Source organism: Monodelphis domestica, chromosome X (assembly GCF_027887165.1).
Source record: "Monodelphis domestica isolate mMonDom1 chromosome X, mMonDom1.pri, whole genome shotgun sequence".
Classification (NCBI taxonomy): Eukaryota; Metazoa; Chordata; class Mammalia; order Didelphimorphia; family Didelphidae; genus Monodelphis; species Monodelphis domestica.
In genome coordinates, this window is record NC_077235.1 from 69,143,294 (window position 1) to 69,156,993 (window position 13,700).

The 13,700-nt window shown below is 42.6% G+C and overlaps 1 long non-coding RNA gene across 4 annotated transcripts; it reads right to left on the bottom strand.

The window, feature by feature from the left end:
* Positions 1 to 417: 417 nt before the first annotated feature.
* Positions 418 to 8,564, bottom strand: LOC100011882 (uncharacterized). Of its 4 annotated transcripts, none has more exons than XR_001625430.2 (5): positions 8,443 to 8,564; positions 6,487 to 6,570; positions 6,217 to 6,308; positions 5,343 to 5,448; positions 418 to 3,249 (listed from the first exon to the last, which is right to left on the bottom strand). It is a non-coding gene; the product is annotated as an uncharacterized LOC100011882 (long non-coding RNA). The 4 variants fall into 4 exon arrangements; XR_001625429.2 differs by having other exon boundaries at positions 8,332 to 8,483; XR_001625431.2 differs by lacking the exon at positions 8,443 to 8,564 and adding an exon at positions 7,341 to 8,064.
* Positions 8,565 to 13,700: the final 5,136 nt, after the last annotated feature.

Here is a 13,700-nt window from a genome sequence, read left to right on the forward strand (position 1 = left end):
AGGAAATGTTCAACCACAAAGTTTTGCCTCTTTGCGCCATTGCTCTGGGGCACTTTTCTTGTCAACAAAACAGCAGGTCCCAAATAAAGTGCCATCCATTGGACTTGAAGCTGACTAATATATAATATGTATTATATAATCTACATTCCACCTAATCCAAGGTTTCAGGGTTTTATATTTACCCACATACAGATCTCAGACAGGAATGAAGAGTGAAGATGCAGAGAGAGGTAAGGAGGTCTTTAACTGCTACCTAAGTGCTGAGAATAGAAATTGTTTTTAAAAAGTTAAAGTAAACATACTGCTTGCTGTCTGTGAGGATCACCAGGGAAAATGTTATGCAGAGACAGAAGCGCCCACAAAATAGAACACATAAAGGCGAACGGAAGGACAAGGTCAATCAAAGAAACTAGTCGATTTTACTTCTTAGAATTGAATTCATTTTATTCAAATAAGAATGAGGGTATTTCAAAGAATCTTTACATACAAAAATGCACATTACAATATTAAACTTGTTTGCACTGAAGTATAAAACCTGCAAGTGTTTACTAAAAGAGCACTTTTAAAAAAATAACATTTTGACAGCATTGAAATGTAAAAAAAATTTACAATAGTGGAGAAGGGAAGCTAACATACATTTATGACAATCGACTGGTATTTTGACTTAATGTAAACTTTTTTTTTAACGTTTGTCTTAAAATGCATATCAGTTCTAAGGCAGAAGAGTGGTGAGGACTAAGTATTGCCAGTAGAATACTTTTCACTTAAGAGAGAAAAAACGGCCATGAAAGGCCAGTGTGACCAATGAATGAAAACTGTGAACTATTGGACTACTCCAAGTTTGCAACTGTGCAAATCTTCAAACATAAATTTGTGCCCTTGGAACTTGCTTCCCAAGTTCAGCCCAATCAGGCCAGCAAATGACCATCTATCCGAGAAGCATCCATAGCTAGGCTATATTTTATTATACAGAATATACAACCTGAGTTAAAGGCATCTGATGGTTTAAAAAATCACGGGCTGGAATTTCAAGTATTTATCCACAAAGCTAAACAACAGTTTGAAAGACTAGTCAAGAACTAAACTCGAGCAAATGAGTTTAGCATCCAAAAGCAAAGGAAGGTCCTTCTCTACAAAGTATTGGAAAAATCCCACCCCAGGTTGGAGGTGAACCATACAAGCCCTTTATATAAGTAACGTCCCCAAGAAAAGTTCCACATAAAGCACATTCGTGTAAAATCAGAGATGCAAGTCCACTAAAACAAATTATTTCATAAGTTCAATGTTTTAGTGATTTAAGAGTTAAGATGATGGGTGCTGGATGAGTGGGTGGGGTAGCTAAATGACTCAATGGACAGAGTTCTGGGCCTGGAATCAGGAAGACTCATCTTCCTTTGTGTGACCCTGGGCAAGTCACTTAACCCTGTTTGCTTCAGTTCCTCATCTTTGAAATAAGTTGGGGAAGGAAATGGTAGACTATTCTGTTGTTTCTGCCAAGACAACCCCAAAGGGGGACATAAATTTAAAAATGCTGAAACAACAAATAATGGTCATTCACATGGCAGGCCATTACAATATACCAGCAGGCAGCTATTTCCTTTGTAGCTATCTTCTAGCTCTAGAATCTGCTTCTGCCATTCCAGACCATTTTCCCTTGTCTCTATACATCCAACCAATAAAACTCTTTTTCTTCCTTAGGAGTACAGACAATATCTCTTAGGGTTGCCTGTAGTAGTAGCAGCACAGACTGTGAACAGCTGTGACTATTTGAATGGACCTTTAGGTTAAATACAGTGAGTTGATCATTTTTTATGGTTCTAAACTTCTTGAACCTCAAATTATCATAACAGTAGATCAAACTATGACATGCAAGATCCCACAGGTAGGCAGACTTTAAATTCAACACCTTCTACCCAATAAATTCATAACTAAAGCAGGTTGCCATCAATGAAAACTCTTATTACCTGTGGCTAAAGGAAACCATCAAAGTGACAGCAGTTTACGGGCAAGTTCGGATTATTTCAGAACCTTGCTATGAACGCACTTTCCTTAGTGCTGTCTAGGGAATTCATTTAGTAATACTGGCCGATCCATCTATATGATGAGGAGGAGAACCATCAAACTGGCTATGTCAAAGAGTGAGACATGAACAAAAATTTGGAAAATTGTCCCTTTTCCTGAAGATGTCTGGGGAAAATTATTTCTGTGCCGAATCAGAAAACTTTATATATATCATATTGCAAACAGCCATTTGGCCAAGGTAATTAATGACATAGAGCAGGACTTTTAGTTTTTAAAAAAAGGCTGATTTTTAACTATTTGACTACCAGTACATTAGAGGTAAGGATCAAAAAGGAAAACAAATGGTCAAGGGGAAAGTAAATTTTGGAAAGGGCTGTTTTAAATCTTTCAAGATCTAACCCCTTTCATTCATGGCCATGTAATACGTTGGATCTTTTTCTTTGTTCCTGAGGACTTGAATTCGTTCACTGACTTTGCGTCTTCTCTTGGAACAATTCTCTTTAATTTCACAACAGAAGTTTCCTCAACATGAGACAAAGGTTGTGATTTTACATTGGCCACTGTACTACTATCCATTAACACAGGGCTCTGTTTAGTGTCATTTGGGGGGTTCACTTTAAGGCCTGTAGGCAAAGTGGAAGGTACAGAGGAAGCTTTTGAATTTGGTAACTTGATAATGGTACTGTTAGTAAAGCCAGCTGATGGAGGAGGTTGTGAGCCATCATTAGCTGCCTTTTCTGTCCTTCTTACTTTTATCCTCGTACTTGTGGAATTGCCATCAAAGACTATGCGGGGTCTTTTCCTTGAAGCTGCCACACTCACATCACTTTTTTGCTCATTTTTCAATTCATTTTTCACTTCTCTTTTCTCTTCAACTACTTTGCCCCATCTACTTTTTGGTAATTGCCTTTGAGGCAATGGCAATGCATGGCGGTTATAGAGAGCAATAAGGTCATTTTTGCTGGTCTTTATTTCCTCTTTACCAATTATATTTTTTTCCTGCAGTGTGAGCAGCAGGAACTCCCGAGAGAGCAGCTCTGGGTGAAGGAGCATATGGGTGTCTACGTAGGAATGATCTACTAGAGTCCCCTTGGTGGTCATCTCTGGAGGAGCCTGGCTGGCCTCCCCCAATGTAACTGTTTCATTCTTGGGAAGACCGTCTTCACTTGCCTTGTTTACCTGACTTTCAGAGGTTCCTAGTTCACTCGTCATTGTGCCACAAGATATCTAAATTTTAAAAGAAAACACTTAATACCTAGGAAAAAGTAATGCATCCTTCCATTTGAAGATAAATAAGCAGCACATCTAGGCTCAAACCACTTTACATACAAGATCATAACATTTTGCTATTTGGAAAATAGGGAATGGCAACAGATGAACTTCAAATCTAATTAGCCTGAATTTCAGTAATAACCACCCCAACTTTAGAAGACACTTGGGCTAGAAATGGATATAGAGAATAGGAACAGAAGCAAGGGAAAGGTAAAAAGGGAACACAAGAAAAAAGGACAGAGCAGGGATAAGATGGATTATAAGACCCAAGTGATAAAAAGTGATAAAGAGTGATAAAAAGTGATAAAAAAGAAGATCTTAATCGCTATAACAAATCAGACTGATATAATACTTTAAGGCTCCCTGAGGCAATAACAACTCCATTTGATACAAGAGGAAGCTGAGACTCTGAGACCTTAACTGATTTAACTAAATTTACCCTTCACAAACTCATAGATTGTGTGACCACTGGTGAGTCATTTAACACCTTACAGGTTTCCTTTTGTCATCTGTAAAATGGGGATAATTTGGCAACCATTTATTAAACCCCTACCATGTGCATGCATTATGCTAGGCACTAGGAATATCAAAGAAAAATGAAAACACTTCTGTCCTCAAAAAGGTTATATTCCACTGTGTATACACAAAGAGATAAATAAACGCAAAGTAATTTAAAGGTGGAGTGAGCATTGCACTTGGACTACACCTTGTAATTGTGAGAAGTACACTTTGCAAACGCTAAGTGTTATATTATTTTATTTTTATTCCTAATGCCAGTTGTTCCAACCATTTTCCTCTCTCTTCTTTCAGCAGAATCTCCCTCAGAACCTCTCTTGTACTTTGGAAAATTTCTAAACATCCCATTTTCCTCCTCTTCCCTCCTGTCACAAAATGTAACTATTCCCAGCAACTCATTAAGGCTAATTCTTGTACTTGTGCCTTTGATTTCTCTACTTCTTCCAGCATCTTGCTAAAGGAGCCAGCCTCTCTCCTCTCATCAGGCTTTCTACTTGGCTCCCGAATTCTAACAGCCATTTCCTTGTCCTTTCTTTCCCAATTAACTACCCATCTGTTCCCTTCACTGTTCGACTTCTTGAAAGTTTTCCACATCTCCTGCTTCCTCTTCCTCATTATTCATCCTCTAATCTGGCTTCGCTCCCCAGAAATGCTCAAAAACCAACCTTTGAACAGTTTTCTTCCCTTTCAATTAATACTGACCTATGCTATTATGCTCAAATATATATATATATATATATATATATATATATATATATGTGTGTGTGTGTGTGTGTGTGTGTGTGTGTGTGTGTGTGTGTGTGTGTGTATACATATATCTCAAATAATAATAGGTAAGATAATAAAACCAGCCTAAGAGCTTTAAGTATGGCATTCTTAACTCCACTGGTAAAATAAACCTTTAATGAACTGAGGGCATTCAGCATATTTTCCATGAATGACCAATATACACTATATAGTTTAAATTTATTCTATCATCACTAAAAAGCCATTAAAGGAATTGGATGATCCTAACACAGATAACATAATATAGGTTCCTGCCTTTCTATTTAGAGAAAGAGCACATTTCAGTCCTCCTTCCTATTTTTAAAGGGCCACTTTGAAGAACATTGCCATTTATAATGTTTCAGATGTCATTAATTCATTGTATGCCAAACAATGCTGAAGCATTGAAAAAATGACAAATTATAACTTCTTACGGACCGATGTGCCTCCTGAAATCCAGTATCAATAAGGCTAAATTACAATAGCTAGGATAAATAAAACGGATAGTTTCAAAGATCACAAATCCTGAAAGACAAAACTTTCAGTAAGAAAAACCCCATCAAAGTTTTAAGATTTCCTTCCACTGGCTCTGGGGAGTCAACTGACAAAAACATAGTTTAAAATAATTTTTTGGTGAAAAACCGAGTCTAAAATTTGGAAAAAAGACACCATAAGAAACCTAGAGCAAACATAATACTAATAAGATATTAAATTAAAAACTCCAGTTTTTCTTAAAGCACTGAACAACACAATAGAATTTTACTCACCTAGTAAAGGCACACAAAGGAAAAGCCACAGTAGAAGTATCACCGGTATGGCTAGTTGTCCAGGTATATGATGGAGATCAATATTATTGATGCTATTTGCATAAACCTAAGGCAATGAAAAAGCAGAGTCAGGGCAGGTAAACAAGGAAAAAAACCTCAAAGGTAGACAAGATGTCAGTCAATTCCCAAGTCCAATCCGTTCAATTCACCAAACCCTGGTTTTATAGGTCTGATTTTTCAAATATAGGGTTTGCTGACAATGGGAGTACATCTGCATTTCTTCTTCTTTTTTTTAAACCCTTACCTTCTGTCTTGGAGTCAATACTGTGTATTAGCTCCAAGAGAGAAGAGTGTTAAGGGCTAGGGGGTGAAGTGACTTGCCCAGGGTCACACAGCTGGGAAGTTTCTGAGGCCAGATTTGAACCTAGGACCTCTAGGTTGAACCCATCTCTAGACCTGGCTCTCAATCCACTGAGCTACCCAGCTGCCCCCTACATCTGCATTTCTAAAGAGCAATAATATTTCATTTCTTCGTTGTCAGGGAATGAGATTATTCCCTATACAGTGAATAACCCACATCAGCAAGTTTAACCCTTAAAGTACCCCCCCCCAATTTATCCCCTAAAGCACATTATCATTTTGGATCAAAATCTTCCCCCAAATGTCTATATACTTCTTTGCCTTCTTAAACAGAGTAGGTTGGCAGTTGAAAATTATTTTGACTATTAGCTTGTTGCCTAATGCTGTCACACCCGCAGGAATAACCGAGTTATTAGGGTTTTCTGTCCCTAACCAAGAGCTCCAGGATGCTTAGGTGACCCTCAACATCTGCTTTTCAATATTTCCTAGCTTTTCATTTGCTGTCAGTTGTTACCTTTGAATGCTGTCAAGGTTCCTGTCTCAAGTATGGTCTTCCTGAGAAATTTGATTAGCTGGTTTCCCAAATTGGAGCAAACTAATCTGTCTCTGAATGAAAAGAAAGCATGAGTGTTAGATCAGGATCTCAGTGGCAAAATCTATTTGGCAGCACACAGCCTCCAATTTCTTTCTTGGATTTTTACTCTATTCCTGACTGTTAAAATCAATGGCAAATAAATGGCAATCAATGAAATTTCAATGTTAGTAAGCAGAAAAACGTTTTTACCTGTTCAATGACTGTTTTTAAGCACCACTGAGGTCCCGTCCACGTTATGGCTGCAATTACTCTGGTACTGAGAACTCCAAAGGCCTATTCCAAATGCATAAAGGCATTTAACTATTAACTTTTAGTAATGAAATGAGCTTATGATGAGTATACAAGCCTAATAATTTCTTTGGTCAGTCTCTAAGAGTTTCCACATTTCTGTTTAAAAGTATAGGCCAAGGGGGACCCAGGTAGTTCAGGGGATAGAGAACCAGATCTGGAGCCCAGAGGACCTGGGTTCAAATGTGCCTCAGACACTTCCTAGTTCTGTGTCCCTTGGCAAGTCATTTAACCCCAATTGCCTAGCCTTTACCACTCTTCTACCTTAGAATCCTTCTAAGACAGAAGGTAAAGGCTTAATAAATAAATAAATAGATAGATAGATAAACAAATAAATAAATAAATAAAAGGATAGCCCAAGGGAAAAAAAAGAGATCACTTATGAAATATTCTATGGTATTAGTCTGTGTCAACATACCAATTAACTAGTACTAGAAAATAAATCCTCCTTTTTCCAAAAGCTAAATGTTAATCCCACTATGGGAATAAATTCTAAAAAAAATTTTTTTGCAATCAACACATGGCTTCCTAACGAAACTTTAAATCAAGGTAGGTAAGTAACTGTGGCATAACCCATTTACTGATTCATCATGAGATCTCTTAACTTCCATACAATTTTACCTGAAACCTCAAATGCCTACATTATTCTTCCTTCTGGCTTACATAAATTAATTTTATTGTAACTTGAAAAGAAAAAAATCCACAGTGCTGGGAAATCACTGGACAATATAAACATCAACACATTTCTTAATTACCACCAAATGTGATCTTGTTTGAGCTTTAGCTCCATTCCCTAGATATACTCAAGGGGAAGAAGGGAGGAAGAGAGGGAAGGAGGAAGGGAGGAAGAAATAGAGGAAGGAAGAAGGGGAAGAAATGGAAAAAGGGAGGGAGAAAAGAAAGGAAGGAAGGAAAGGAGGAAAAGAAGGAAGGTGCAAAAAGGAAGAAGGGAATGGAGGATTTAGGGGGAAGAGGAGGGAAGGAAAGAAGTGAGGGAGGGAAGGAAGGAGCAAAAAGGAAGGAATGGAGGGCAGAGAAAAGAAGGGAAGAAGAGAGGGAAGGACAGAACGAAGGAAGGAGAAAAAAGAAAGGAAAGGAGTGAGGGAAGGAAGAGGAAGGAGGGGAAGAAGGGAGGGAGGGAAGGATGGAGCAAAAAGGAAGGAATGGAGGGCAGAGAAAGGAAGGGAAGAAGAGAGGGAAGGACAGAACGAAGGAAGGAGAAAAAAGAAAGGAGGAATGAAGGAAGGGAAGGGGAGGGAGGGAAGAGAAAGGAAAGAAAGAAGAGAAAAGAGAGGAAGGAAGGGAGATAAGAAAGGAGGGAAGAGAGGGAGGGAGATAGGAAAGGAAGGAGGAAAAGGAAGGAGGGAGGAAGTAGAGAGAACGGGAAGGGAGATAAGAAAGAAGGGAAGAGAGGGAGGGAGGGAGGAGGAAAGAAAAGAATGAAGGAAAGGAGGAAAGGGAAGAGAAAGGAAGAACAAATCGCCACTTTTGGGGGTGCGGTCCCACCTCCCTGAGGGGGCAGAATTCCCCGCCCCCCCCCTCCCGCACCACGCCGGGCACCACCATACTGGAAGGGCTCTGAGGAAGGAAGTGTAGGGGGAGGGGGGCACCAGACATAGATTTCCCGACCACGACACTCACAAACGAACCCTAGGGATCTTGGGGGGGCGGGGTGGGGGTGGGGGCGGGAGTCGGGGGGGGGCGGGAATCGGGGTGGGGGCGGGGCCGGGGGGGCTGGACCTCCACCTGGCAGGCGGTCCCTTCGTCACAGAACTGGCCACTCCCTAGCCAGGGAGGATTCTGAGGGGAAGGGGAGAGAGGACCGGTCTGTGATGTCTCCTGGGAGGTGGGGCTCACCACTGTCTGTCTGTCATGGGGCCTTGGGCGGGAATGATGGAGGAGGAGGTGGAGCTGAACTCCTCTGGAAGTGGGACGAGGGCGGGGCACCGCTATGAGGAAGCGGAAAAGGGACTTGGGGACAGCCGCTCGGGCCGGAAACAGGAGGAGGACGAGGCTGGGCTTGAGGTCAGGCGCAGGAAAGCCCGGAACTGGATCCAGCCACAGATGAACGGGAATCACCTCCCCCATCCAGTCTTTCTAGGGCTGGAGGCGGAGGGGAAGGGATTGGGAGGGGCCTAAGAGAGAAGATTGTGGAGGGGGCGTAGTAAGCTTTGGGAGGGACCCCTCCGGAAAGCGGGAAGAGGAGGAGAGGGACAACTGAGAGCAACTCTTCCCCCGCCCCGCCCCGCCCCCACGGGGAAGGGGAGTACAGAGATGCTGAACAAAGTCTCCTGCGTTTCTCTTTCTGTCTTAGAGCTCCTGTCTCCCCCGCCCCCATTCCCATTCCCGTGGGCTCCGGCTCCAGGATGGGAGGAAGCCCGGCCTCTCCTGGGCAGAGAGACCCTCCCCCCCTCCAGACCCTGGAGGGAAGGAGAAGAAACTGCCTCTTCCTCTGATCCCAGGGCGTGGGAGGGGGCTCCTGCCTGTCTTCCCCCATCCCTCTTCCCCTCCTCCTCCCGACCTCGGCGAGGCAAAGATGGCCGCCCTGAGGTGCTGAAGCCAGCCCTGCCCCGCCTGACTAAGGGTTCAGGAAGGCTGAAGGTGGGGGGATAGGAGAGGAGGGAGCAGGACCTGGCCAGGAACACACACCTACCCACCCCAGGAAAACCTCAGAAACCAATGTAAAGAGCTTAGGCCCATCTGTTACTGATCATGGTGTAATCTAGAGGGATTCAAACCTGGAGACAATGACGTCATCCCCAAGACTTGGAGTGTGTGATGGGGCAAATCAGAGGAACCGGAGCTCATTCATTTCTTCAAAGAAAATGAGCAAAATGTGACAAAGCATGCTAGGACTCTCCGGATTTGGGCAAAGCAATCCTGGGGGGAAATGAAACTTTCCCAACACTTTAAACATCAATAAATAAGAGAGGCCATAACCAACATTTTCTTCAGTCCCTGCAGGGCCCAAGGGAGGTGTCCAATCTAAAGTGACCCTTCCCTCAGCCCACCAACTCCCCTGGGCTGGACAGATGAGCCTTGACTGTGCTTAGACACCACTTTGATATCAGGCAAGGAAAGCTCGGCGACTTTTGGCAACTCTTGTGGTGGAAATGGCATTGTGGAAAACTTAAGCTCTGTCACAGGCCATGGCCGACCCTGCCCTTACCCTGGGCTCCTCGGGAAAGCTGAGGTCAGACTGAACCGCTGCCCTTGTGGCTACCTGGCCAAACCCTCTTAATCTAGAACTCCTCCGTGGCAGAAGGTGTGCCCCCCCCCACTCACTTGGAAGCCCATTCTCTATCCTGACAGTCATCCAGGGGAGCCCTGCACCTCGGTATAACTAAAGACATCTCACATGGCACAGCAGGCCACCGACTGTCCACAAGGGCCCCCTGAATACACAGGATCCATAAGGAACCTTTGAAGGCTGCCACAGGCATCAGACTGCACAGATGTGGCAGGTTCTCCCTAGCTTGGAAAGGGGAATAGGGGTGGAATGCAGGATCCACGATTTTTCAGCTCAAGAAATTAAGGCACTTTAGAAAAGCAAGTGATTAATTGTGGGAAGTGAGTGACCCACCCTGACTTGAGCTGCAGCAGCTCCCTCTCTGTTCAGCTGTGGGTCTAGTCCAGTCTCTATCTAGTGAGAAGCTATCTTCAGTTGAGGGAATTGAGAAAAATTTCCTCTCTGGGAAGCTGGACCTGTACATGGGAGTTATGCTAGAGGCTGGTCAGATCCAAAGCTACTTTGCCTGAAGATGGCCCATTGCACTGACCAGTCATCATTGTTTCCACATTGCTTTGTTTACAGTGGCAATCCACTACCTCTCCCATGGACCACACCAGAGTGGAAAAGAGTGAAAGAAAGACATAGAGAAGCAGAGGAGTGGTTTATTACATTCTTCTCATCAGAATGGCATGCATGCAGAACTCCTCTGGAAAGAAAGGAGCCCCCAAGTTACAGGACTAGCTAGCTTTTTATTGCTCAAAACCACCATAGTTCAGGGGGACAGGTGTGACAGTCAATCCCTGGGGTAGGTCTGGGGACCCTCAGGGAAACAGGCCAAGCCAGTTGTTTTATCTGGAAAGTTCCTTGGGCTGCTCTTGGTTGAGATAAAGGTTCCTTTATCTGAAAAAGTCCCCAAGACTGTTCCTGGTTCAGGTTCAGTTGGCAATTAATTGCCTTTTCTCAAGCTTAGTCACAAAGCATTGTTATTATGTCAAGGTTTTCTATAGGATCGGAGCCCCCTAGACAGAATGGAAGCTTTAGCCAATCCAAATGGTTATTATAGTCAGTATTCCTTTCCTTTTCACAACAGATGCTTGGGAGAAGAGGAGCACCTCTTTTTCGGAATTCAGAGAATTGTACCTATTTGCTTTCCCCCTTCCCAACTTGGAAAGTTCCTAATCTTTCATCTCATCAGGAATGGGAATACCTGATATTGTATTGTTTCTTTTTTATTAATTGGCCTTATTTGGTTAATTATTCAAATGTTTGGAGTCCCCTGTACTCAGGGTCCAGTCCTAAGCTGAGGAAGGGGCTGGCTCCTGACCTGTTAGGCAATTGACATGTGTTGCCTAATGAATTGAAATGCTCAGAAGCTTGAACCTTTGTTTCCTTAATCATTTCATCTTTCATCTGCCACACAGTCACCATAGCCATTATAGCCAATGAAGTGAACACGGTCACAGATGATCAGGAAAGAAGCCTTAACTGCACTGCATTCATGGTTTCAGAGTACTACATTGTCCTGAGTTATCTGCTAGTTAGTGGAGAAGTAGATGGAGATGATTGGGGAATAGGCCACCTGGCTCAATAAGGTCTAGCAGGTAGAGAGCTATGAGACTGGTTCTCCTGGTCCAGTCTGGACACTTGGAGAAGGTAGTTCAGAGGTCTTCTACAATTAGCTGCCCCAATACTCATCCTAATTGCCATAGTATTCACATTAGTCCAATGTAGTGTATCGAAATAATCAATGGACACTACCCTAGCCCTCTGAGGTTCAGTAAGTTGAATTCAATCACCCCCTGAAAAAACCTATGGGCAGGAGGGATACGATTGTGGGATCCCATAGCCAGACTATTTTATGGACCCACTCTCCTATACCTGGCTCCTGTTACATTTAAGGCTTAATCATCTCCAGCTCTGGGTTAGAACTGGCTGCTGAAACCTCCCTGAAAGCTTGCCAATGAAGCATTGCTTTGATTCCATCCTCCTCATCCTGAGTACATTCTTGGCTCATCTTTTGAGATGCCTCTTTTGCTCCTGGTCCACGTTCCCTGACCTCCTCACCCACCAGCCTTTGGAAAGCTGCCACAGAATGTCCTATGTGTGAAAACTGTAAACTCTGCTGATCTAGGCCCTGTGCCTACAACTGGAAGACACTTCCCACTGCCCCTTTAGGCCATTAAACTGCATTCTGCCCTGTGGGGTGATAGGATAAAGGGGGGGGGGGAAGGGATACTCAAGATAACTCTGGAGATCTAAGAAACCAAAGATATCAATAAAAACCTATTTTTTAAAAAGTGGTCCAGTTGATCCTCATGGATGAATCTGTTTCTGTTTTGAAACCCACTAACCAGAATAAGAAAATGCTAATTCCTGGTGCAAATGTTGCTGCTTAGAAAAGCAATGAGAGAGGTTGAAGTAATGGAGCAAATACTGAATTTGGCAAAATCCATGATTAAATGTTGGCAGCCAAGTAGGATTCATCCTCCAATTGATAAATGGGCAAAAGATACAAATAGACATTTTTTGGATGAAGAAACAAAGCCATATGGAGGCATATGAAGAAATGCTCTAAATCACTACTGATTAGAGACATGGAAACAAAAACAACTCTGAAATATTATCTCATACCCATCAGACTGGCTAAAATGACAAAAGGGCAAAATGACAAATGTTGGAAGGGGGGTGGAAAAATGAGGACACTAAATGCACTGTGGTGAAGTGGGGAACTGATCCAACCATTTTGGAGAGCAATTTGAAACTAATAAAACTGTGTAGACCCTTAGACCCAGCAATATAGAAAAGGGTCTATTTCCCAAGAAAGCAGTTTTCCAAGGTCATCTCCCTGATTTGCATTGCAGTCTAGATGATGAAGCTGGACAGTTCAATCACCCACTTTAGCTGAGTGCCTGGTAAAATAGGAAGAGCTTCATGAATGCCTTTACTAGCAATCTCACTGACAACTAACTGCATGTGGGAAAGCCCAGAACCTGTTCACTGGACCTACAGCAAGCATTCAAGCTTTCTAGGCAGGAGACGGGTTCAGGACAGTAAAAAGAGTTCTGTGTGCTAGTCCAGCCATGCTCAAGCCCCGACAGAGGGGATTGCTTCACCAGCAGCAAGCAAGGCGAGCCTCCTGCAGTGGCCAGGCAACTGATGCAGAGAAGACCTAGGATGACTCCATGGTCAAGGCTGTGGCCTTCTCCCTGGTTTGGTTTGGCTTGGTTTTGCTTTCCTTCACTCTAGTTGCTATAGGTGGGTCCTCTTATCCTCTTGTATTTTGTTACCATGGATCTGTGGGGAGTTTTGCTAAAGCCTAGAGACCTCCTTTTAAGAATAAGATTGTAAAATGAATCAGATAAAATACACAGGATTTACAGAGAAAAACAATTCCCATGCAAAAAAATGACGTAAGATGTTTTCTTTTAAAAAATGTTCTAAATGATGTTGCCTGTTGAATAGTTATCGCTTGTCCTTCCCTTTCCTCCTCCCACTCCCAGAGAGCTATTCCACATAACAAATAATATTTTTTAAAGAGGGGAAAAAGCAGGACAACTATTTGATACATTGAAATAATCTAAAAAAACGTACAGTACATAACTCCTGTGAATCTCCCCCATCCACGAAGGGATGGGTTGAGGCTGTCTTCTTATCTCTCTTCATTCAAGTTATGCTTGAGCTTTATTAATATTGTCACATTCTCTTAAAAAAAACACCTGGAGGTGGAGTCAAGATGGTGTAGAAGCATCAAAACTTCAGACCTCTGTAAACCTTTCCTCACCAATTAAAAACAAAATGCTTCTAAGGGCCTGAAAACCAAATCTAACAACAGGACAGAGCTAAGGAACCCTCCTGCTGAACTCAACTTAAAAGGTACATGTCA